Source organism: Alligator sinensis, unplaced genomic scaffold (genome assembly GCF_000455745.1).
Source record: "Alligator sinensis unplaced genomic scaffold, ASM45574v1 scaffold93_2, whole genome shotgun sequence".
NCBI classification, from domain to species: domain Eukaryota; kingdom Metazoa; phylum Chordata; order Crocodylia; family Alligatoridae; genus Alligator; species Alligator sinensis.
The window spans coordinates 5,268,462-5,293,895 of record NW_005841854.1 but is presented as its reverse complement, the minus strand read 5'-3'; the positions used below and the strand labels follow the sequence as shown (position 1 = coordinate 5,293,895).

General features: G+C 40.7%; 1 protein-coding gene across 3 annotated transcripts in view; it reads right to left on the bottom strand.

The window, feature by feature from the left end:
• The window catches only part of CHRM3 (cholinergic receptor muscarinic 3), a 505,262-nt gene that overhangs the window by 124,806 nt on the left and 355,022 nt on the right, over nucleotides 1-25,434 (bottom strand). The window contains exon 1 of one of the 3 annotated variants that reach the window (XM_006016365.2): nucleotides 20,089-20,149. The exons of the other annotated variants lie outside the window; for them this stretch is intronic. The gene's annotated coding sequence lies outside the window, so the exon portion shown is untranslated. Of the gene's footprint in view, nucleotides 1-20,088; nucleotides 20,150-25,434 lie in introns of those variants that run through there. 3 annotated transcript variants of the gene reach the window in all.

The following is a 25,434-nucleotide window of genomic DNA, read 5'->3' as shown; positions in this document are numbered from 1 at the left end:
GGTAACTGAGGAAGATCTAGCTTCTTCAAACACCTGTAGTAGAGAACCATGCATCTCAAATCTGCTTCCCTCAAATAATTATTGTCTTCTCTAAAATAGTATTTCTTGTGATTTCCTGTTTTCCTGGGCCTTTTCCTTTCCCAGCATTGAGTCATACCACCTCTATAGTGTTGCAAAGAAATAGCTTCTCTTGAATATTCTTCCCTTTTCTGTATATTTTTCACCAATAGCCCTAAGGCAATATGTTCATGCAGTGCTCAATAACTCACCCAACATATGGCATTGGAAAGTATTATAAAATATATCTAAATATTTCATAAACATGTCTTTGAGGGGTATGAACACAGAGCTGGTTATGATAAATAAGCATTAAAACACAGCTGATTATAAGGTCTGATAGAAAAAAAACATAACCAACCCCACTGAAAACAATAATAAAGACTCTTGATAATTTCAGTGAGCTATAGATTGAGCCCACTGCATCTTCAGATAAACTGCTTAAGATAAAATTTGTTTTATCCTCCCTACACTCCCTATCTTATAGCAGTGATGTGAAGCTCAACTGATCAACAGCCTGAAAGAATTTCAGATGGCAGGGAAGGCTCTAAGTATGTATTATGGTCTGCATATGGAACATGAAGACCTGTAAGGCTTAAACAAAAGAAATCATCTGTTTTCAAAAGATAAAAAACAAAACAAATCCTATGCAACCAAATCCAATCTTTTCTAGACATATGAGCAATTTGGGTTATATTGATATGTAACTCACCATTTTCTTGCTTCAAACACAATCTAATTTATGTGTGTGTGTGTGTATATATATATATATATATATATATATTGATATTATGCTAGTGGTTGGGTACCATCCCATAAATTGATATACAGTGATAAACAATCCATCAGGCTCAAATTTTGGGTAACTGTTTGGCTAACAACAAGTAAACAGCTTGCTGTTGAAAGAATGCTAGTCTAATTAAGGGTTAAAAAAATCAGAGCTCTTTCTGAACCTTTACATTTTTACATAGTTCAGCTTCCAAACTTTTTTACATTACCTGATTACTAGGCAAATGCAGACATTTAAAACAGCTCAGATGAAAATGATTGACATTCTTGGCACTGAATCAGTAAGCAATCTTAATTGCATGTATATGTTAGGAATTATCAAATAGTTTTGGAATTAGCACATGACAAACATATATAACTTCCTCTGCCACCCTTCACCCCCCCAAAAACCCCTCAAACAAAGAATAAATTAGACCAACACTATATAGGATGGTGGATCTTTTCAAAGTACTGCTAGCAGCCTCCACTTTCATCACCTTTAACCTAGCTTATAAGTGACTATTATACTCACTAAAGAATCTTCTGTTCAGATTTGCACTCTGTGCAATTTCATTGTCTTCACAGGGATTGTATAAGGTGTGAGGCAGTCCAAAATTTAGCCAATCTTATTTATTTTTCAGTGAGTCAATAACATGTTCACAAAGCTTCTTTTCAGTTTTCTGGGAGCGCCAGTTTTATCACTAAAATTTCTCCGTAGACTGCCAGGACTTTATATGCTTTAAGCCCAAAGCAGAACACAATATTATTCACATTGTTATCTACTTTCAGTTAATACTCTTTTGAAAACAGCTGGAGAAATTGATACGTACATATGTACTGCTGAATACTTTGAGCATGATTTCGACAATACTATTGGCAGACTGCAGACTGACATGTATGGCTATTGGCTATGCAAAAGAAGACAGGTCAGCACTGCTAGTTACCTTGTGCTGGCCACCTCATTTGTAAAAAGCCTCTTGGTACTGCTGGAATTATCTTCTTCCTGTGGCTCTCAGAATCAGTCTACATCTTTTTCTACTTCTAAAGCAGCACTGAAACACACTGGTCCTGGCTTCAAGTTCATAGCAAATCCAAGACAGAGCTTTTACTTTACTGTTTTCTCTAAGTAACTCAAATGATACAATCAAATAGCTTTATTTTGCAAACTCTACTTGTGCAAATAATCCTTATTTGGGCATGTAGTTCATTATCTATAGAACAACTCCCACACGAAAAGCATGTGGGATCAGCTTCTACATATAAGGAAGATACAATTACCATTGCTATTAGTTCAAACTTTAACATTTTTAATGCATTGAATATATATTATGGACCACATTCCAATCTCATTTTTAAACTTATAATCACTGATATGAAGGTCTATTCTGGTATCATTGTAAGTTGTAGTTCCTAGAGAGGAACTACATATTAGTGTGATCAACCTTGACAAAGCTATGTATTCCAAGAATTCTGAGATTAGATTATGTCATTTTACACATTAAAATAGATAAATCAAAATCACTTCTCAAATTTTTGCTTGTTAAAGGCGGTCTTTGTATGAGGACTACTTAAATATAACAGTATAAGAAACATTCAACATAAGATTGGGTTTTTAGTATTATATTTCTGTGAGTGATGTTCACATTTCTGTGCAGAGTAATGCACAAAAGAAGCAAACCTTCCCCACACCCCCCACCCTTTTCCCATATAGCAAATAGTGCAAGAATGTTCCTTGTTGACCTGAGGCAGTAAGTGATACTCACTGAATACACAATGCAGGAAGAGGAAGGAAAGGCTTACTATAGAAACTGACTGCAGGGGAAACAAATTTATTTGGGCTCACTACTCCTTTGCCAGTGATTAGTAAGTGTCAAGGTCAACATAGCCAAGGCTTTTGTCCTGAACCATCTGAATGTTTCCAGCTTGCCATCATATAACTGAGACTTCCTAATATGGATACATTCCTGTTCCAATCTCTTTGTGACCCATGGCCCCAGTCCAAAGCCCACTGAAATGACTGAAAAGGTTTACATTGATTTCAATAAGATTTGGATTGGGTTCTGTGTCTGCAATGTGATGAATGTCCTAAAGGAGGATTTTATAATAGATTTGATTTTTTTTTTGTATTACTCATTTTATTGCATTGATTAACTGCAGTGTGCCATTTGAATTTTTAACAGTTCTTCCTGCATAATGTTAATGAGAAGTTATTACTTGTTTTTGATTCTTGTTTGGTAGATGTTTGCTCAAACATATTAATTAAAGTAAGAGAGTTACTTTTTCAAGCGAATTATAATGATGCGTTATTGAAAACCTTTGCATCATGTTGGAGGCTGAATAGATATCAAGTTCATTCTCTCTTCTTATGTGCAGATGATCAATTAATTTTATTTTCTTATATTTATCAGTATGGCCTAAAACAGAAAAAGGAGCACAGTCAATCAATAGAGGTTTGGTTTGGTTTTCCCTAATAAAAGCATGAGAGGGAACTTCTCATGGGGAATTTTATCTTTTAAAACTTTCCTTGGGAAAGTTTTAAGTCTCCGCTAGGTCCTTCCGCATTATCTTCTGTGGAGTCTTTGGGGATAGATATACCCACAGAAAACTCTTTGAATACTAATTTAATGGCCAGATAATAATAAAGTAGAGCTTCAATTCCAGATTAGAACCATCCTTTTTTGGAATTTCTAAATAAGACGGGGAATAAAGAAAGGAAGAATAAATCTTACAGGTGCACAGTGTATTAGGACAAAATGTAATCTTAACCACACAAAACGTCTGCACATGAGAATAACACTGCATAGTTCTAAGAGAGCTTGGTGGGGATGTGGTTTGTGCCAAGATTTAAACAGTTGTAGCCTGAATTTCCTTTTAGAACTCTTTGATGTCAGTGGTCTATAGCAGCGTTTTTCAACCCATGGCTCGTGACACAAAAGTGGGTCACAAGAATATATGAAATGGTCACAAACTTTAAGAATGGATCGACAAACTTTAAAAATGGATTGTCCTTTAAAGGAGAAAAAAGTGGGGAACTGTAGCTTTTCCCTTGCAGGCTGGCAGAGTTACAACCTGTGAGGAGCTGCCTGGCCCCCCCCATGCCCCACACATCCCCCAACCCCCACACCCACCCCCCTGCCCCACACACTGTGGGGCTAGGGCTTGTGGGCAGGGGAGATGTGGGTCGGGAGTGAGGGACACTGGGTTGGGACTGGCCATTGATGTTTACAAATGATCTTGGTACCAAAAGGTTGGGAACCACTGATATATAGGGATCTGGGGTGGGGAAGTAAAGAGGTGGGACCACAGCACTACTCAGAAAGGAAAACTCTGGATGATCATATGTTCCCTTCTGCTCTTGCTTCCCTAAGGCTGATTCCTGTTGAAAGAGAAAGAAAGCTATATAAACTGTCCTTTATTAGTAAAAATGGATGTGGCATTTGAGGAGGTTCTGATTGATCCAAGTTAAAACCTGGAAGTGTCATAGCCCTTTTCACACATATCACGTCCCTGGAACAAATGGCATTTAACTCAAATTAACTGTGATTTTCCCAGGGGAAAAGTGTTACCTTGGATATTTCATAGGTAGTTAAAGTGGGACAATGGGATTTGTTCCAGGAGAAATCCAGTATCTGTTTTTACCCATAATGTCTGATTTTACCTTATGTTCTCAGAATCTACTATGGGGGCCAAAATCATCTATGGGGGCATTGAGTACTTGTTTGGTATAATCTGTGGACCTATCCTTAGGGTCAGTCCTACATGAAAGTTTACCAGTGCCAACCTTTATTCTCACAGAGCTCACTGACTAAACAAGATGGCACTTTGGGGTAGAGGTGCATACTTGTGGAGTGTTTGCATGGACAATTTGAACCCAGATTTTACCCACAGTTTTACCAGATTTTATGCCCAGTGGAGAATCAGACTCAATAGGAAGTTTTTAACTAGTCCTAGTCGCAGGATATTTGAGCAGGTTTGAAAACCACATACTGAATACCATGACTTTATATGGACAATCCACTGCATATATGTTATTAGACAGCCTACAAGGGGCTTTTAACTGCACTTTTGTGGAAAGCATTCAAGTGACCTAGGGACAAAAATGGCATTTAAGAGTCAATAGTATGTGTTTACTTTATGTGCTTCTGAAAATCTTGCCCTTGAGTGTATGTACGTCATTTTGGGGCATTTTTCGGTGGCTAATTATAAGTGCTCTTTTTGGGTCTTCTCAAAACATAACATCAAACATATTGGAGATTTGCTTGTTCCTTCATTGCTAGGAAAGCAGCTAAACGTATGGGTAGGATCTGCAAATTAAAGCTGAATTTAATCTTGAGCTCTTAATACAAAGCATAAGTAGATGAAGGAATTCATTCTTAAAGTGAAATCAATTCTTCTCTTCACTGTTCAATTTCAGAAATATGGCTTGGAAAAAGGTACAAGCTAGAAAGAAGTTACAGGTTTTACTAGAACATTCTTTAAAGTATGCCAGACCATTTGGTAAACAATCAAACTCTTTTAATTGAGCTAACATCTAGGGATTGTTTAAACTGGTTGGGAAATAGGTCCATCACTTTATTGACCACTTGCACAATAAATTTATATGTAGAATATAAGGGGCATGGGAAACCAGTCGGCTATATCGCATTTTAATCTGTAAATCAGAAGGCATCTATGTTTTGAATTACTATTCTGATCATGAAGAAATTACTTGTACACTAAATTTTTATCTTCTTTATCCAAAAGTTAGTTCCTATAAGAGTCCATTTTTTATCAGCTTTACTATCTTGCCATTTAGCTTTTATTCTGCAGCCCTTTCTTAGGTCCTAATTTTTAAGAGTTTTTAAAGGGAATTGTAAAAAAGTTTATAAAGCCTATAGTGTTGGTAAATTCCTGTTTTTAAGGGTATCATGAGGATAAACCTAAACAGTGACATTTCACAACTGTTAACTCTTCATAGTTATTATTTATATCAATCATACCTAGCCTGCAAAACAAAGGCACTATGGTAAAAGGAAAGGTTCAGTTGGAATCCTAAACATACTCCAAATCAGGGCAGTGGGGATTTCTAGCAAAACTGTAAATGTTCAGTAGTTATGGGTTGGTGTAGTTTCAAGAGCCCATATTCCAAAACCACTCCTTTCTCTTCGTTGTGGGAACTGCCTACTATCATGGGCTAAGTACAAGCATTCAAGAAGCCAAGCCCAGTCCATAGCTGAAATGCTCCTTCCAGCAATTCAGCTGCTCCCCCATAGGGCTTCATGAACCAGAGCAGGACGGGGTAGCCTTGGCACCTCGATGAGGACTCGGGTGGGGGTTAATGATGCCACAGATGACAAAACTGGGGACCCTGGGCTATGGTCTCTCTGTGGGAAGCAGTGCTGATGCCACCCAGGGGTGTTGTAGATGGATCACAAGTGGCCTTTGATTCTGTACATAAACTCCTTACCATGGCACTGAAACTCTCTCAGTCCCATAGTGGAGTTGGTGGCCTCCCTCACACAGCTGGTGGCCATTTTGGAGACCTCATTTTTGGACCTTTGTAGTTCCTGGACTTGGGCAGCTCATTCAAGTAAAGCGGCAGTGCGGGCATAAGCAGTCACCAGCCTGTGTGTTCCCACACACAACACTGAGAGCTGCATTAGCACCTTATTCCATTGGCATCATCTATGAACACCTCATGTGCACTCTGTAGGTGTCCAGGTGACTATCCTGGATACAGCATCTCGGCCCTTACTGAATGGGGGAGGCAACTTTGTGACAAAGGATGCAGAAAAGGCTGAAGTGCTCAATGCCTTCTTCACCTCAGTTTTCATAGGCAAGGTCAGCTCCCAAACTATTACACAAGGCACACAGTTTGGGGAGAAGGTGAGCAGCCCTCAGTGGTGAAAGAACAGGTTAGGTCATATCTAGAAAAGTTTGACATGTACCAGTCCATGGGGTCAGATGGGATGCACCCGAGGCTGCTGAGGGAGTTGGCTGATGTAATTTCAGAGATGATGGCCAGTGGCTCTGCAAACTCCTGGTGATCAGGAAAGGTCCCAAATGACTGGAAAAGGGCAAACATAGTGCCTATATTTAAGAAAGGGAAAAAGGGAAAAACAAGGTGATCTGACTACAGACCAGATAACCTCACCTCAATCCCTGAAAAAGTAATGGAGCAGATCCTCAAGGAATACATTTCTAAGCACTTGGAGGAGAAGAAGGAGCTTAGGAATAGTCAGCATGGATTCACCAGGGGCAAATCATGCCTGATTAACCTTCTATGCCTTCTATGATAAGGTGAATGGCTCTGTGGATGCAGTGTGGTGTGCCTTGATTTTTGCAAGGCTTTTGATATGGTCTCCCACAACATTCTCCCAGGAAAACTAAGGAAGGATTGACTGCATGAATGGATTGTAAGATAGATAGAAAACTGGCTGGAGCATCGGGCTCAGAGAGTAGTAATCCATGGCTCAATGTCTACTTGGCAGCCAGTATCAAGAGGAGTGTCCCAGGGGTCAGTCCTGGGGCTGGTTTTATTCAATGTCTTCATCAACAACCTGGAAGATGGCAGAGTGCACCCTCAGCAAGTTTTCAGATAACACCAAGCTGGAGGGAGTAGTAGATACACTAGATGGTAGGGCTGGGCAGCAGCTCTGCAGAAAAGGATGTGGGGGTTACAGTGGACAATAAGCTGAATATGAGCCAGCATTGTTGCCAAGAAGGCTAATGGCATCCTGGGCTCCAGGTAGGTTTGTTGCCAGTAGGTCAAGGGAAATGATTTTTCCCCTCTATTCAGCACTGGTGAGGCCACATCTGAAGTACTGTGTCCAGTTTTGGGCTCTCCACTATAGAAAGGATAGTGGAACCTTCAAATACCTGAAGGGAGATCTGAAAGAGGATGGTGCAAGACTGTTTTTAGTGGTGGCAGATCACAGAACAAGGAGCAACAATCTCAAGTCACAGCAAGGGAAGTTCACAATAGATATTAGGAAGAATTTTCTCACTATGAGGGTAGTAAAACACTAAAACAGGTTACCCAGAGAGGTGGTGGAACCCCCATCCTTGGAGGTTTTCAAAACCCAGCTAGACAAAGCTTTGGCAGGGATGATTTAGTTGGGGATTATCCTGCTTTGAGCAGGGGTTGGACTAGATGACCTCCTGAGGGTCCTTCTAGCCCTTACTTTCTATGATTCTAGTTCACCCCTGCATGCCTGGGAAATGCTTTTATACTTCCCCTTAGTTGTTTGCCCAAGTTTCCACTTCTTATAAGTTATTTAGTTTTTGTGATTTAGTTTACTGAAGAGTTCCCTGCTAAGCCAAGCTGGTCTTCTGCCATACTTGTTAGTTTTCCTGTGCATTGGGATGGCTTGTTCCTGCACTCTCACTAAGGCTTATTTAAAGTACAGCTAGCTCTCCTGGACTCCTCTCCCCCTCAGACTGGCTTCTCATGGGATCCTGTCCACGAGCTCCTGAGTGAGTTGCAGTCTGTTTTTCTGAAGTCCAGAGTCCATACCTTGCTGCTCTCCATCCTTCCTTTACTCAGGATCTTGAACTCAATCATCTCATGGTCACTGCTGCCCAAGTTGCCATCCACTAATAAAATCCACAGCAATTCTGCCTTGGTTGTGAGTAGCAGGTCAAGAAGAGCACAACCCCTATTTGGCTGCTCCAGCACTTGCACCAGGAAGTTGCCTCCAACACTCTCTAAACCTTTTTGGATTCCCTGCACACTGCTGTATTGCCCTCCCAGCAGATGTCAGGGTGGTTGAAGTCTTCCATGAGACTGAGGGTCTGTGATCAGGATAATTCCACTAGCCATTTGAAAAAAGCCTCACCCACCACTTCTTCCTGGTCTGGTTGTCTATTGCAGACTTCTACCATGACATCACCCTTGTTGCTGTCCCCTCTAACCCTTACCCTGAGTCTTTCAACAGGCCTATCTCCATTTTCATACTGGAGCTCTGACCAATCATATGGCTCTTTTACGTAAAGTGCAACTCCTCCTCCTCTTCTCCCCTGCCTCTTCTTCCTGAACAGTTTGTACCCATCCATGACAGTGCTCCAGTCATGGGAGCTTCCACCAAGCTCACATGTTATTCCAGTCACATCTTAGTTTTGTGATTGTATAAGGGCTTCCAATTCTTCCTGCTTTTTTCCCCAGGCTCTGTGCATTCATGTACAGGCACCTAAGGTAAATAGTTGATTGTCCTGATTTCTCAGGAAGAATGAGACCACCTCTTCTATTGCCCCCTCCCCTAAACAAGCCAGGTTACTTTTCATTCCATCCAGGAAGAGCACACACCAACTGCTGCAGCTTCCTGAGCCTGACGAAGGGTTTTTGAACCCGAAAGCTTGCTTAATAACTATTCTCCAACCATTTGGGTTGGTCTAATAAAAGATATCAAATTCACCCAAGGAACCTTGTCTGCCTATATCCTTAGACCAACACGGCTACAACCTAAACCCCCGCAACACAGAAAATGAGTCCTTTTGTACAGTACAGACACAGGAAGATGCTGTTGCTCCTCCAAATGATTTACAATCTAACACACTGTACCAACACGGGTAGTAGAGGATACAAGAGAGGGAACTGAGGAAAGAGGAACTCTTTGCTAGTTAGATATATTGAGCTGAAGATTCAGGATTACTCTTCTGACCACTGGAACAAGTATAGTTAAGAAGAAGATGAAATATTCTAAATGGTATTGGAGGACTATGTGTACCAAGAATATATAAGCAAAGAGAAAGGAAACATCAAAAAAGGATGGAAATGTTGCCTTTTATGAAAGGCTTAACTGAACCTTCACAACCTAAATGTCCATTAAAAAAAATAAAGTTTTCAAATTTTGGTTGCACTCTTCACTGAAACAGAAACAAGCTCTTTTGACTTCGTTTCCCTTAGAAACAAGTAAAAGAAACACAGACTCCATAATAATTCTTAGCCCAGTAGATAAGATGCTGGGCTGTCATGTGACAAATCCAGATCCAAGTCCTTGCCTTGAACTGCCATAAGGATTTAAAACAGTGTGTCAGCTAAGGTTGTTGACTTTTCTGGGGTCTGCCATCAAATTCTATCAAGGAAAGGATAAACCTTCCCAAGAAAATTTCCAGGTTTTGCACAAAAAGTTTGAAGTTTAAAAAAATTGATTTTTTTTCTAAGAATTTCACTGAAAAATTCATAACCTCTTCTTTGTTTGTTTCCACTTGTTAGGTTGTTTCCTTTCATTAGCAATAACCACAACAAAAACCCCACATAATTTGGAAGTAATTGCAAATACAAAATGTTAGGTAAGTACTATGTGCAGGTAGCATTATTATAATGAGATGAGGCAGTCCTCAATTTACAACTTTTTGATTCATGACAAATGGCACTTACAAACTTTATAAATTGACAACATGTTTCAAGGTTCCCATGTGGGTTTCAAATTTATGGTGCTTGATACAGCTGCGTCCAGCTGGTAACCTGTTGTGGTGGAAGAGGAGTGAGGAGGAAAGGGACATGGAGGGGGCCGATCAATCCCCCCGCAGTGAAGGATGGATTGGGGCAGGGGCTAGGACAGGGGCTGGGGCAACTGCTGCCCAGCTGGGGTGGGGGGACATGAGACAAAGGTGCAGCTCATCTCGGGGGTATGGGGAGGGGTAGGGGGTGGCTTCCGCCATTGTACGCTGCTGGTCCGAGAGCTGCTCATCTGGTAGCTCATCCGATGGCTCTTGCTGCTGCTCCTGCCACTCATCTGGGGAGGGCTGGAGAGGGGGGATGTACCCCTGGATCTGCACAGGACAAGCAGGGACAGGGCTGCATGGCACTGTGCTTTGGGTGGGCATGGCAGCACTGGCAACAGGGGCTATGCTTTGCCACTGCTCGCCGAGCTGGGGCAAGACAGGCATGGGATGGAACCACTGCCCTGCCTCTGGATGAGCATCACTCCCACCCTGCCCCATCTGGGTGAGCAGCAGGAGGCATGGGGTTGGGCATGTGCCCCCAGATTGGTATGGAGTAGAGCGGGGCCTATGTGGGGGCTGCAGCTACCTGACAATTTGCTTTAGCCCCCCAAAGCCTCTGCCACCCATCAGGGACACAGTGCAGTGCAGTCCCAGCCTTGCCCGCCCTGTGCAGATTTGGGGGCACATGTCCCCCCCCGACCCCATGCCCTTCTGGACGAGTGGTGGGAGTAGCAGCAGGAGCTGCCAGACAAGCAGCTCCCAGACCAGTGGTGCACAGCAGCAGGAGCTGTCCACCCCCCACCCCAGTGCCCCCCAGATGAGCTGCACCTTTGCCCCGCACCCCTGTGACCTGCCGTGCCTGCACAGCACTTGCCCCAGCCCCTGTCGCAGCCCCTGCCCCATCCCTCTTTCATTGTGGGGATGTTGATCTGACCCCACCACACCCTTTCTCTCCCCACTCCCCTTCCACCACAACAGACTTATCAGCTGGATGCAGCTGTATTGAGAGTCGTAAAGGAATCAGTCATCCATTTATAACATCGTTCCTATGGAAAAATTCTGAGTTATGACATTTTGACTTAACTCATGGTTTTCAGGAACCAACTGTGTCATAAGTATGAGGACTGCCTGTATACTTTCCAATGTGCATGCAGGATATAACAACACAATTTTATCATGAGTTTTAAGTGTTTTTACTGGGATAGTTACCAAATTCATGCACACAGAGACAACAACCACTGACATCCCAATCAAAACAAGTGGAACATTAACCATGGAGAAGGGGACTCACTTGGAGCTCTACGCATAGCTAACAGCAGAATCCTGACTACAGCCATGATCACATTCTTTCCATGGCTACAATGCAACCAAAGCCAGCATTAATTTATTTCACAGTGAGTATAAAACATTTAATTCCAAATTATTCTGATGAGCTGGGGCAAACAGCTGCAGCCCCAGAGATAGGACAGTAAGCAAGGCACTGTTTTTTTAATGTTATTGCTGCTGTGAAGACTGCTTGGAATACTCCGCTCAATGCTCCTGTCATCACCCTTTATCTAGTTACAGTACATCTTAACTGCAAACCCATGTGATAACTGCAGTTTCTTAAATGCACATTAACTCCTACAAATAACCTTTCTCTACCAAAGAAATGCAGAAACAAACAAACAAACAAACAAAACATTTAGAAATACAGTGACGAGAATCTTCTTTAACAGACAGGGAGAAAAATGCCTGGTGGTATCTTATGCCCTTTAAACATAACTTAAATGTCTAAAAACAAAGAAAGGGCTAAGGCATATATCCTTGCATCTCCAACTCTGCCCTTTGAGTTATACTCCAATACACCCACTGACCACTCCCTCTTCTGCAAAAATGTAATAAGCAAGAACTATCTGCTAGATTGTCAACCAGTTGGCCTAGTCCATAGTGAGAATATCACATCTGTTAAATTTTACAATCCCTCCCACACTTATGTACCTTATAGGATCTAACATTATACTGACTTCTATCCATCATTAAACTCACAGGCTACTTACTGGCAAGCTGCTGGGAAGAAAATCCCTGGCTGCCACTACTTATACCATCAACCAGATACAGAGTTGAAACAAGGTATGTGGAGTCATACATGTACCATGCACCTCTTTTTCTTGATCACTTACAGAGAAGCCAGGCAGACAAGATTACATGCATAACAGCATGATATTTTAGATTTACAATATCACAATCAAGGTGGCAAGGCACTTCAACTAGTCTTATCACCATTGAATACCTACCACAGTTGGAGTGGTTGCAGATAGTTCTCCTTGGGTGCATCTACACATGCAATTAAGGCAGAGCAATAAATTCTGGTGCAGTTTGCACTGGAGCCAACTGCTCCTGGGCATAGCATCTACACGTGTACCCAGGATCACAGCTATTTGAGCCAGGGCAGAGTAGCCCTAGGCTGGTAGGAGGCCCGGGGGGGTCAGTCCTGGGTTCTGGGTGGCAGGGGTGGCTAGAAAATTATATTTAGAGGTTTGCTTTTAGGAATTGACTTGTAGGTAAAGTAAATATGCATTAGAACAATGGTTCCAGGACAACAGCAAAGGTTAATTTGTTTCTAAAATCCTGTTTGTGACAAAGCTTCCTTCAGGACGCACTGTGTCTAGAGCAGGTATACAGGCTGGGAAACATGAACAGCGTACTCATAACAGAGATAAGGGACACTGTAGCATTGGAGCCAGGTCACAGTGACCAAGTACAGAGCCCTTGGGATTTCCAGTTTTGGTGGACAGACCAAATCAAGACTCCAAGAAATGGCCAAATTAAGATGTGTGCATGTGATGGGTTTGTTGGAACCAAAAAATATGCTGACAGGACAGAATTTGGACACTATGACAACCACAGGGAAACCAGTCAATGGTACCCAGAGATGAAGTCATCAGAGGAAAGAAGGAATACAAAGGAGGGATTTCAGAGCATCAAAGAATCCCTGATAGGGGAACCTGAGGCCACCATGGACAGGGGGCATACCACCAGTCCATCTCACCCACTCCACTGGGGGGAGGGGTGGGCCTCAGCCCTTGAACCTCCAGGGTGCTGACATATGACATTCAAGAAAGAAGCACAGGGTGAAGCTTGTGGACTGGACAGATGTACCTGCCCCCTGTGACAGACATAGGAATGGTAGATATACAATTGGAGGGGTTATTTTGTTTGCGTTGCATGCATTATTCTTATCTGCTGTCACTGTGTATGAATAAAATTTGCCTATTATCAAATGGAGAAGACATGGTAAGTCTGAGGGTTTGGGTCTGCCCAGAATAAGGTATCTGGGTCATAAATCCAGTGCCAACAGCAGTGTTGGGCAGTGAAAAGGCTGGCTGGGGCATAAGGATGCTAAAGTGCAGGACTAGGCAGTAGGCAGCCCCCACATTTTAGCATCCTCGTGCCCCAGCCAATCCCTGTCACCATCTACATGTGCGTTTTAGTACACATAAATACTCCCTCATAAGACAGTACTGTCCCCAACAGTATAATTTTATGGTGGAGTTAATTAATTTACTGTGCTCAAATACCGGCACACATGTAGATGGTGATGCTTTACTGTGGAGCTAATTAATCTACTCTGCTGTAAACTGCACATGTAGATGCATCCCTTGAGTACTTTCAGCTCCATAGATCAGAGCTAAGGATGCTTATAGGCTCGGCAGTGCTACACTCACTAGCACCAAAGCCAGAAGGGACTTGGGAGTCATGACTGACCACAAGATGAACATGAGCCACCAATGTGATGTTGCAGCTGGTAAAGGAAACCAAACTCTCACTTGCATCCATAGATGTTTCTCAGGTAAATCTTAGGATGTCATCCTCCCTCTGTACTTGGCTTTGGTGAGACTGTAGCTGGAGTACTGCATCCAATTCTGGGCTCCACAATTCAGGAAGGATATGGAGATCTTGAGAGAATCCAGAGGAGAGCCACGCACATGATCAGATGGCAGGGGAATAGGCCTTATGAAGAGAGGCTGAGAGCCATGGGGCTCTTCAGCCTTGGAAAATCGCAGGCGCAGGGGAGACCTTGTGGCAGCCTATAAGAATATCAGGGGGGTGCATCAGGATCTGGGGGAATGTCTATTCCCCAGAGCACCCCAAGGGATAACAAGGACCAATGGTCACAAACTCCTCCAAGACCATTTTAGGCTGGACATAAGGAAATACTTCTTTACTGTCTAAGCCACCAAGGCCTGGAATAGGCTCCCTCCAGAGGTGGCACAAGCACCTACTCTGGACTCCTTTAAAAAGTGTTTGGAAACTTATCTTGCTGGGATCCTTTAACCCCACCTGACTTCCTGCTCTTGGGGTAGGGGGCTGGACTTGATGACCTCCCAAGGTCCCTTCCAGCCCTAATGTCTATGAAAACTATTAAACCTATGAAAAGGCATACATTTTAATTTTGCATTTACTGCTTTTTCAAAATTTGACCTTTAATGAACTTGGCATTCTGGAAGGGCACTAGATAACTGAAATTCAATGTTAAAAACATTTTTTTTCTTTTAAATTCAGTTGGGTACATTGGCATTTGTACTGGTCCATTTATGACCAATGTATTTGATGAACATGTGCCTTGTGTAGGACACATGTAGATTTAGATGAATGCTAAGATACTATTATATAAGTATGATCTATATGTGCAAGGACTCATCTATATGTGCAATTAATGTAAGTGAATAAACTCTGGCACAATTTGAGCCAGAGTATACTAATCCTGACATCACCATCTACATGTACATTTAAGTGCAGTAATTTACTCCACCATTGGATAATACCTGTGTCTGATGGGACTATCTAATGGTGCTGTAAATTAGTCTACAATAGCCCAATTGCCATGCATGTGTGGACAGTGACACTTTACTATGCGGTAAATTAATCCACCATTCAGTAAAGCACATGTGTAGACACACCCATGTACTCTTTATAAACTTCAAGAAACAGTCCACATTCTGGTGCAAGTAAGAGCAGAAGCTGACACTTAAGTTTGTAGATGCATGAAGTCCTTATATATCAGAGGAACTCTTTCTTACTCTGAATCATTTAGATGTTTGCATTTCATGGTACTTTATAAAAGGATGCTATGCTTGATTAACTACATACGTGAGACATAGTCTTTAGCAACTGCACCTGCTTCCCTGTGTCTAGACTGTGAAACTTACAAGGGGAATACATTAAATAAGATTAAGCAAGCAATCGACTGTCTGGGTGTAAAATTCCATCATATTTTGCCAAAGAGAGAGATATGGAAAGTTCAGTTTCTTTTCCTTAATTAGAATTGTTCAGTGGAAGCTATTCAAATTATTTCTTGTAGAAGAAAAAAATAAGAAGCCCTAGAACATTTATTTGAGAACTAAGATTAATCAAGCAACTGAAGGTTGTAGGGAATAAAAAAGTTGCCTTAAAAGATTAAGTCCATGACAGTGACAACATAAAAGACACTGGGAACTGAACAATAATGATGATTAAAAAAAAAATTCTCATTGAAATTAAAAAATAAAACAGAAACAAGGTGCAGAAATATTCTTTCACATCATAAAACATGCACTGCCAAAATGGAATAAATTAAAAAAAAATTAATTAGTAAATGATTTAGAAAATTGTTTAGGACTCCCTGACATCTTGTCAGTAGTTCTTTAAAATGTCTTGGGAATGATGGCATCTCCATAAACCCTAGTTGCGTAGAATAAGTAAAGTCTTAAAAAGCAAATATAGCAACATATTGAAGGTGGACAAAATGTAGCAAATTTATGAGGCAAATAAACACTATGTATGCAGTGGATATGGGGACATAAAGGTTAGAGACAGAGCAATTAGTAAAACATTGGAATAACAGAAGCCCCAGAGGCAAGGGGAGAGAAATATACATAGTATGTGTGGTATTGTAAAACTGAAAAATACCTGAAATGAAAATTGTAAAGTGCTTGAGAGCTCAAGCATAAATGTACTGCTGTATGTCTTGCTAGTTACCAGTAAACAGAATTATAATGTAAAAAATAAGTACATAAATTAAAGTGGCACATGCAAGAAAGAAAGGAGACTGTATAATTGGAAATAGCCCAAGAACACTTGCTATATTGGCTTGAGTTGGAGAAAATTGGTGAAAGCAGCTTTTCCAGATCTTCAGGGCTACCAGAGAGTGATTCAGGTCAGATAGTTCCATCAGCCTCTGCAGCAGGCTATGGTCCCTTGAGAACACTGCAGAAACTGAGGATCACTGGAGTAAACTGAGTCCTCACTATACATCCATGTTAGTAATTGATACGTAGTATCTTGATAAGGCTTTTGGTGTGGAAACAACTCTCGTATGTACAGGAACTTATAGAAAGAACTATATACGGTAAAGAGATAACGGTCTTCAAACTACCCTTGCAAGTGTCCAGGGCCCAGACTCTCTCTTGTGGTGCCACACTTCCTGGACACTGCATTCTCAGGAGGACTTTCTCTATGTCACTATGTGTTTTGTTATAAACTTATTAGCATAGAAACTGCATAAACATGCAAAAGAAATGACAGTCATACTTTTTATACCTTTACCTGGAATAGTCTTTTAGTGAAATAATGAGAAGTGGGATAAGAGGTTAAAACCACACAGAATAACACCCACTGTCTCTATTTGATAGAGCTCATAACCTACATTTAAAAATAATGTCATTAACTGTCAGTTGCACCCTACTTAATTCCTCACCATGGTCATAATATGAAATTTATAACTTCACTTGAGGATTACACAGAAGCAGCAGCTATGTGTTAATTTTCAAAGCATTTAATACAAAAAGCTAAACTGCAACAAGTATAAGCAAACTGTCATTTCTCTCCTCCTCCCTCCTCCTCCTCCTCCTCTGAATCATCTTTGTTTTTCAAGTTAGTCATCACACAAAATTCTACCTATAGCAAAGAGATCAGCTGCTTGTCAGGGATATAACTTTCAGCTGTGGCCAGGAAAACACAATCAGTTGGTTATAAGAGAAGCCAATGTCTCTTGAGAAGATGAGATTGAAGTAACATATGAACTTTGGAAAAGGAGGGGAATGGATAGGTACGGTCAGTCCTCTGAAGATAATGAGAATCAGAATCTCATCAAAAGCGTTATGATGGAACAGGAAAAGAATTTGACCTGACTTGGACTGCAGACAGAAGCGATGATTTGGGTTCAGAAACAAAGAAATGTCTGCTCAGCAGTTAGATGTTTGGTTTTGTTTTTTTTTTAAATAGGGTAAATTAGATTTACTAGTAGCATGGAGATAATCATGTAAGAGGTTACTTTTAGGATATATACAGAGGCATTTTTCTGTGTAGGAAATCAGCATAGCAGAGGGAAAATACAACTAAATGAGTTCACTTTGCTTTCTGTCATTCCTCTCCTTATTCTCTGTTTTAATGTGTTTCTTACACACCCCATATTGAAGGCTCCCTTTCTATCTAATGTTGCAACCTACATACTACATTAGTGAAAACGGAAAATATATGTATTGGTTAACATGTACTGAAAAAGAGAAAAATAAAAGGAACGTGATTGCCAAGGCAAAGAAGTTGAGAGAATGGTAGACAATTTTATGAAATCTGGTGAATATTGTAATTTATCTAATGACATAATACCCATGCTAAAATTCTATCAGTCTGGCATGGACTTGGGCATCCTCGAAGTTTGTAAAGCAGCTACATGTACTTTACAAACTTGTTGTACTAACACAGTCCACACACACCATAAAATCTATATCTCACCCTTCCAGGGATTTGACTTCATTAACAAAACAGCAAAGAAAGACTTCAGCTCAAAGCTTGTATCAAGGCATGACTGTTCTTAAGAGCTCTTCTCTGGCATTGCTGCCCCCCCTCCCCCCCGCTTGTCTCTCTTGAGAAACTTCTTTAATCTTAACCAGCATATTATGGGGGGCGGGGGGGGAGGGTGTTGTTTGTTTTTCTGGACTATTTTTGTGGACTTGTGGTCTTGCTTCCATGAAAAGCAAAAAAGCCTTAAAACTATTTTGCATGCAGCTGGAGGAGATATTCAAGGGCACCCCGGGTGTACTTTTTGGGTGTTCTGATCAGCTAAACATCTGACTTATACTTGTTCAAAATGTTAGAAGCAATAGCTTGTTTCACGCCTACAAAGATTTATCTTTTCACATGTACCAAGGTGTCAATCACCACAGATGACAAGAAGAAATCTCTGCTATCTCCCTATATTCTTGCACAATTGATAGGTGCATAAAAGAGGATTTTAACCTTTCTATCGAGGTATCAAACATAGGCCACCATGGATCAGCAGTCTGACAGTGAGGTATTTTTTGTTCCTCTGACTAAAAATGGCATCTACATTAATACAGCATATTTAAATCTAAGCTGGGACTGTGTGAAGGTATTTTTATTTACTGTCCTTTGTTTCAGAAAGAAGAGCTCTCAGACTCATAATGTGATATTAAGAATACAACTGTAGCAGAGGACAAGATTCCTTGCATTGAATTTGGTGTATTTAAAAAAATGTTTTATTACATAATGAGAACAATTTATTCCAAGGCCATTCCAGTTCTCTTAGCTAATTGCAAAATGTCTCAGAGTGCTCATTCATGTTCATTTAATCCTCCCTTTGACATCAAATGTGAACCCAGAAGTACTAAATATTACCAAAGAAAGATCTTTTTAACACTATAATTAGTATGTCTGAGAAGTAGCCTAAAGAATTTTAGACTGACAAACACTACAAAAACAATGCATTTGTCATGGGGTATAATCAATTAAAGTAAATGTACACTGTGTAGCAGGGTTTGTGACTCTCCATAATCTTGTTCTCCCGCATCTGCCACTCTGCTGTGATTGAAGATATGTTTGTTCGTCTGTTTGCCTCAGAAGAGATTTTAATGACATCCAAAGTCAGGAACGAGCAGATGTAGGTCCCCGGCTTTTCAACACACAGCCTTTTTCATTCCAAAACCTTTCCATAACATATCAAGCAATTTAATTTTGTCATCATTAATGCAATGGAAAATAATTCTGCAATATTTTTTCATTTCAGTCCCACCATGGTTCTGAGATCAAAACACAAAAAAATGCCCTCCCACAGACCTCTAGTCTTGTGCTGACTATTTGACATTGCTACAGATTTCATTTATGGGTAACCCCCACACTCCCATCTTCCTTCTTTCCTACCTTATAGGGCATCTATTCTTAGAAAAGCTTACTACTGGACAGAATTGCGTAGACTGCCACAATATCCATGAGCTGTAAACACAGACTTGGAATCATGAGCATTATGCCTCAACTATAAAAAAGAGTGGTGTAAATGGACTTATATTACCTTTTGCATAGTTTTAAGCTATATATAGTTCTGCAGGCAAACTGGCATAGAATGTGTTTTTTTCCAGTCTCCACGTGTCTCAAAATGACTAATAGTGCTAATTACCATTGCCAGAATATTTTACATTAATAAAAAGTCTCATCCTGAAGTATCCAAGAAGGTTAAGAACTATAGCATATTAAACTAATACATTTATGACCCTGCAAATACTTCTTCATGAGTTTAACTTTAAATTTGTAGAATTATTCATATGTTTAACTCTGACACACATATTCTTCTGCACTTCAGTTTTGCCACTTGTGAAATGAGGACAATATTGCTTACGCAATTTTGTAAAGAACTTTAGATCTTTGGAAGAAAGTCGCTGCATAAGTGCAAAGTATTTTAAAACATAATATATTGGTATTATAGCAGCACAAAACACCATAAAAAGAGCAACTTCAAGGTGAAAAGAATAGAATATTTAATTGAAATTACAGAGAGAATATGTATAAGAAAAATGTACTTACTCCAAACGCAATTTGGATAGGTTACTAAGTTATACATAAGAGTCCAATGGGATTGTTAATGCTTCATGTTATGTCTCCTATGAAAAAAAAAATTAACACTAAAATAACTGTAGGCAAAAATAGCAGTAATTACATGCAAAACTATAAACTTCACTCACTCTTGGGTACTGTAATGTGTTATTACAGTAGGGGCCCATGTTTTATTATTGTAGGGGCCCACCTATAGTAGAGTCAGGCATGTCACAAATTAGCCCTGCAACCTTCCTGAGTATCACTCCAATCCTCCTGCTCTGCTCAATCTACTGCTCTTTCTGCTTCCTCTTCTGTACTCTCTACCCAATCTCCTGTTTTACTTTCTGCTCCCTGGTCTGGGCTCCCTGCCTGATCTCCTGTTTTGCCTTCTGCTTCCTGTCCTACCTGTTATGCTACTTGTCCCCTGCTGTGCTACGTGTGCCAGACACAGAGACTACCCACCCATATCACTTGTGCTGCAGGTTGGTTACCTCTGTTTGATTAGAAGAGGAGCTGATATCCAAAACAACTGTTTCTTCTCCTTTTCTTTTTAAGAAAAAACTATGGCAATCACTGCATGGCTTCTCACAATGTCACAGCCATCACTATCATCCTTGATATGGCCACCCAGCCTTTAAAGACATAACTGAATATAGAACTGAGGATTTCTTAGGTGATATTGTTTATTGGACCAACTACATAGTTGGAATAAAGTTAGAAAAGCTTTCAAATGTAAGACATCACCCTAAGCAATCCCTGCCTCTTCCACAATTTGTGGACTATCATGGCTACAACATCACTCTTACATTACCAATAAAACCCAGGTCTTTTTATATCCGAATATCTCAGTTTCAGCTCTGAACACTAAATATTCTATACAAGAATTAGGGTTTATGATATACATTAATGCACATCTTATTTTGGTCCATACAATGCTCTAATGCATTAGCGAGTATATTTCTTTGACCAATTAATGGAGATGTAGCTGAGTGTTTAACTTCTTATAAAATGAGTAACATTATTAACTATGCAGCACTGAGAATATTTCAAAGGTCAATAACTGGTTATGAACTCAGTTGAGAGCACTATGTAAGACATAAACAAAATAAATAAGTTCCCTGTTGGAAAAGTGGCACAAACAGTGCTTGGTAATACTAAGTAAGTAGCGAGGCAAATAGGTATCATTGGACACATGTACACAAGACCTTTACTGTGGAGTAGACTAATTAGCTCTGTATTAAACATCTCACATCTACACATGCAGTCCTATTAGACTGCAGAAAAGTAATTAACTTGGCAGCAGGACAGTACTTGTAAATATAAGTAATATTCTGCTGTGGAGCTTCTTACTCTCCAGCACCGCACATGTAGATGCTGACATGGTTGGCTGGGGCATAAGGGTGCTTCAGTACAGGGGCTATCTGCCAAATAGCCCCACACTGGAGCACCCCAGCCTGCCCCTCCAGAGCATGCTGAGCCAGGTTGGAGCAGTTCTGGGCTGGCAGGTGAATCCCTGGAGCCCCCTGCCAGCCAGGGCTGCTCCAACCAGGCTCAACATTTTGTGGTCCAGGATGTTCAAACAGTGTGCCTGGGAGCAGTAAAAGCACTGGAGTTTATTGCTTCACCTTAATACTACATGTAGATGCACTTACTGAAAACTTCAATGCCACTACTACTGAACACTAATTGTGATTTATCTTCCAGAGTGTATTAACTATGCCAGACAGCTGTGCCATATCTAATTACATGGGGGGATGAACAATGATACTGTAATTAAAGCAAAAATTTGGGAGTTAGAAAACCTGTGTTCAATTCCAAGTGCCCTGTTACTTTCTATGCATGGATCCCCTAAACGACTTTAGACCTGCTGGTTAAAATTCATACCCAAGTTTCTTCTTTTGTAGGGATAATAATACCAAATTCACTGGTAGTTATGAGATGTCATATTCTTTTGTAAAGTATTAGTCCCATTTTAATGATAACAATGTTGCAACATAACTGAAGATATTTAGGAAAAAAAATTACAATATTTCTACAAATGAAAAGGATTTCTTCAGGACCATTATTTTATTTGTTAAATCATCTGAAATGAATATGGTCTCCACTCATTACAGTTATATTTCAATGGGTGTATGCTAGGTTTATTCCAACTAGCTGTAATCACTTGCTATATATCCTGTACTTTGTCTCAGCAGTCAGGTAAAAACAAGCAAACAAAGAAACAACTGTCTCATCTCATCCTAAACAGAGAACCCTAAACCACTAGAAAGAAAAAAAGCTAACTGGATACTTATTCAAAGTTAACTTGAACTATCTGTACCTGCTGACATATGGAGCTGCCCCAGCTCCCAGACAGCGTGCAGCGCCCTGCCAAGCTGCGCTGCACCTGCACCATGGGGCAGCTGCTGTGTGGGTGCCAGGTGGGGGGGGAGATCTCCACTGCCCCACGCTGCATGGGGGGCTCTGCCATGAGTGCCCAGAGGCCCCAATTGCCGCTGCCAGAGCTCAGTAATAAAAAACAAACTTTAGTGAAGTGGTGTCAGGGCTTTAGTGGAACTGGTATTTCTGATTAATAGCTTTCAGAAATTGTATTTTATTGCAGAATCATTTTTTTTTGTCTTAATGAGACCATAATCTCAATGGAGGAATAAATAATCTCTGTTTTGTGGAGAAGCTTTTTGGAAAACTTGAGATAAGAGGTAACGCACCTAATAAACTCATTCAAACTTAAAGGGTATTGGGGCTTATTAATTCTAGTAACTCAGTAGTTTACATTCTTCTGGCATAACAGTGTAAAGCTGTTATATTTCTGCAAAAAGCTCAGAGTAATTTAAGAACTGAATTCTATAAAAAATATTTGCTTTTCAAAGAAGTAGCCAGGTATTCCTACTTGCCTTTAGCAATAATGGATGACAATGCGGACAAGGAACAGAATGCCTGGTACTTCTCTGGTGAATAAGGACTATTCTCCTAAAACAAGGCTGTACTAGGATGATCAAGAGAGCCTAGAACAGTTAAGTGAATTTCACTGACATTCAAATGAGCCACAAATATTCTGAAAATCCTATTCTCAAAGAACAGGTCTTTAAAGCATATAAAATGAAATATCCCGAAAGCCTGGATAGCATACCTGTGGAACCTCTTACTGCAGGTATTAGTGAAACAAAGAATTTTCAGTGTTACATTAGATGTCATGGTTTAATCTTCGGCTATGACTGGGAGTCATTGGGTACCAAATAGTGGTAGGGAAGGTACCTTCCAAAGAGCCAGATACTGGGTCCACCATTCTGTGGCTGGCTTCTGATAGGCCCAGTGCCTATCAGAAGAGATTTATTTAGGAGAATAAAAGGTTGCTCTGTGGTATACCGGTTCTATGCCATCTATGTCTATAAGATCAGGGAAACTCTCTGTCATGTAAGGCAGTTTTAAGTCTTTTCACATGATCAAAGAAATGGAAAGAGACAGTGTTGCGAATCAGTGGTCTTTGTTCTTTCTCCCTTGCTGACCCTCTCACCCATGAAGTGTGAGGGTCACACAGGAGAAACATTCTCAAAGGCACTTCACTTCCCTTCTCTAAATCCTTTTTTGATATGACAGCAACGGAAAATCTTGATAAAAGTTCAGACCATGGAACCACTGTCTTTAATACTGTCTAATATTGTCCCATTTTCCTTTTGTGCTCTAGGATAGGGACTCTGGATCTGTGATTGGGACTATTAGGCACTAGGATCATTGTATTATATATAATGCAATGACATTTTCAAACAATTTACTGGGTTTAATACAACAAGTGAAGTTACTTGTGAGGCTAGACTAGATATATTAATAGTCTTGTTCGCTGTCATAAACCTAGTCTTTTCTAGATTTTACACTTAGGTTTACAAGTTAGATTTAAATATGATGTTTATATTTCATTAGTGAAAGAATTCAAGATATTAAACTATTTTATAGATATAGTATCTGATATTAAAGACAGCTATAATATAAATAAAGCTGCTGGGTCAGGAAGTTGGTATAACATTCAATTAAGCACATTGTTATGATGGTGAATATTATTAGTATAATTATTATTAATCAACTTTATTATGGTATATAAAATATTATAATAAAATACCATATCCCAGTGCTTGAGGGTTAGCCTGGAACAGGAATGAGGCGCTGTGAAAAACAGGAGTAGACAGCACCCAGTGTAAAGCATTTACAATCTTGGTAGACAGGGTGAACACTGGTGTAACACAAACACAGTGGACAATATGGCTACAACCAATATCATGGTAATTTAGTGAAGATTGGGTTTACGTTGGGAGAGGTGGGAGATAGGCCAAAGGAAAAGGAAAAGGCAAGGGACATTGAAGGGAGGAAATATGAGAGCTACAAGTTACAGACAAAAATGTTAGATAGCCTTGTGTAGAGTGAAACGGGTGAAAGATTAAGGAGGGACTGGATAAAATAGTTAATTAGGACAAAAAAGAAGTTCAGTGAAAACAGAAGGTTCTATGAATGTCTGGTGGTCCCTGCTTAACCTGCTTCTCGGGTAACTCTGAGAGCTGGAGTTTCTATCTCATTGCTGGCTCCGGTTTTTTAAAGACCTCCATGGCTAGGGACAGACATTCAAAAAGCCTGAGCCTACATTGATTCAATTTTTGCAAGTTAGTCTAACCTGGCTAGGCTGAACTGGTTTGTAACCAGACAGACATTCTCTCTGGACTGAGGAAATTCAGGCACATGCCTGCAGTGGCTCAGGCTAAAGCTGGGGGGGTGCTAGAGCAGCCCTTCCTTCCCTTGTACAGAGTTGAGCTGGGGGGGAGGGGATGTGGCCAGGCCCCAGCAGGACTGCCTCATTAGGGAGTTCTGCCTGCATGGTTCCAGGCTTTTCCTTGCTGGCTATTCAAGGGGCAGGAGTGTTACCAGCCCACAGTTCCAGGCTAACACTCTGAGGTAAGGTGGGGAAGAGTGCAATGCATCCACCTGTTGATTACACAGAGCTTTTCAGTTTCCCTCTCTGCTTCCTCAGACTGTCTGCAGCAAACTGACAGGAGAGCAAGCTAGCAGGAGGCTGATAACAGTGTTTATCAGCTGATTAGCAAAATAATAGCCTCTCTCCATTAGTTCAAACTTCTTAAATGGCTTACTGACTGACCTGTTGATTAACTGTTCTGTTGAAATTGACTGTCCCTGTGAAATTGGAGAGAGATGCGCACAGACACCTCTCAGCATTAGCTAGCATACCACATACCTAGGGTTCCTGGGGCTGAGGTCCATGCTATGGAAGATCAGAGGGAGGGGGAGATTTCCTGCTTAAGCAGCAAGGGGAGGGGGAGGGGAGGGCAGAGG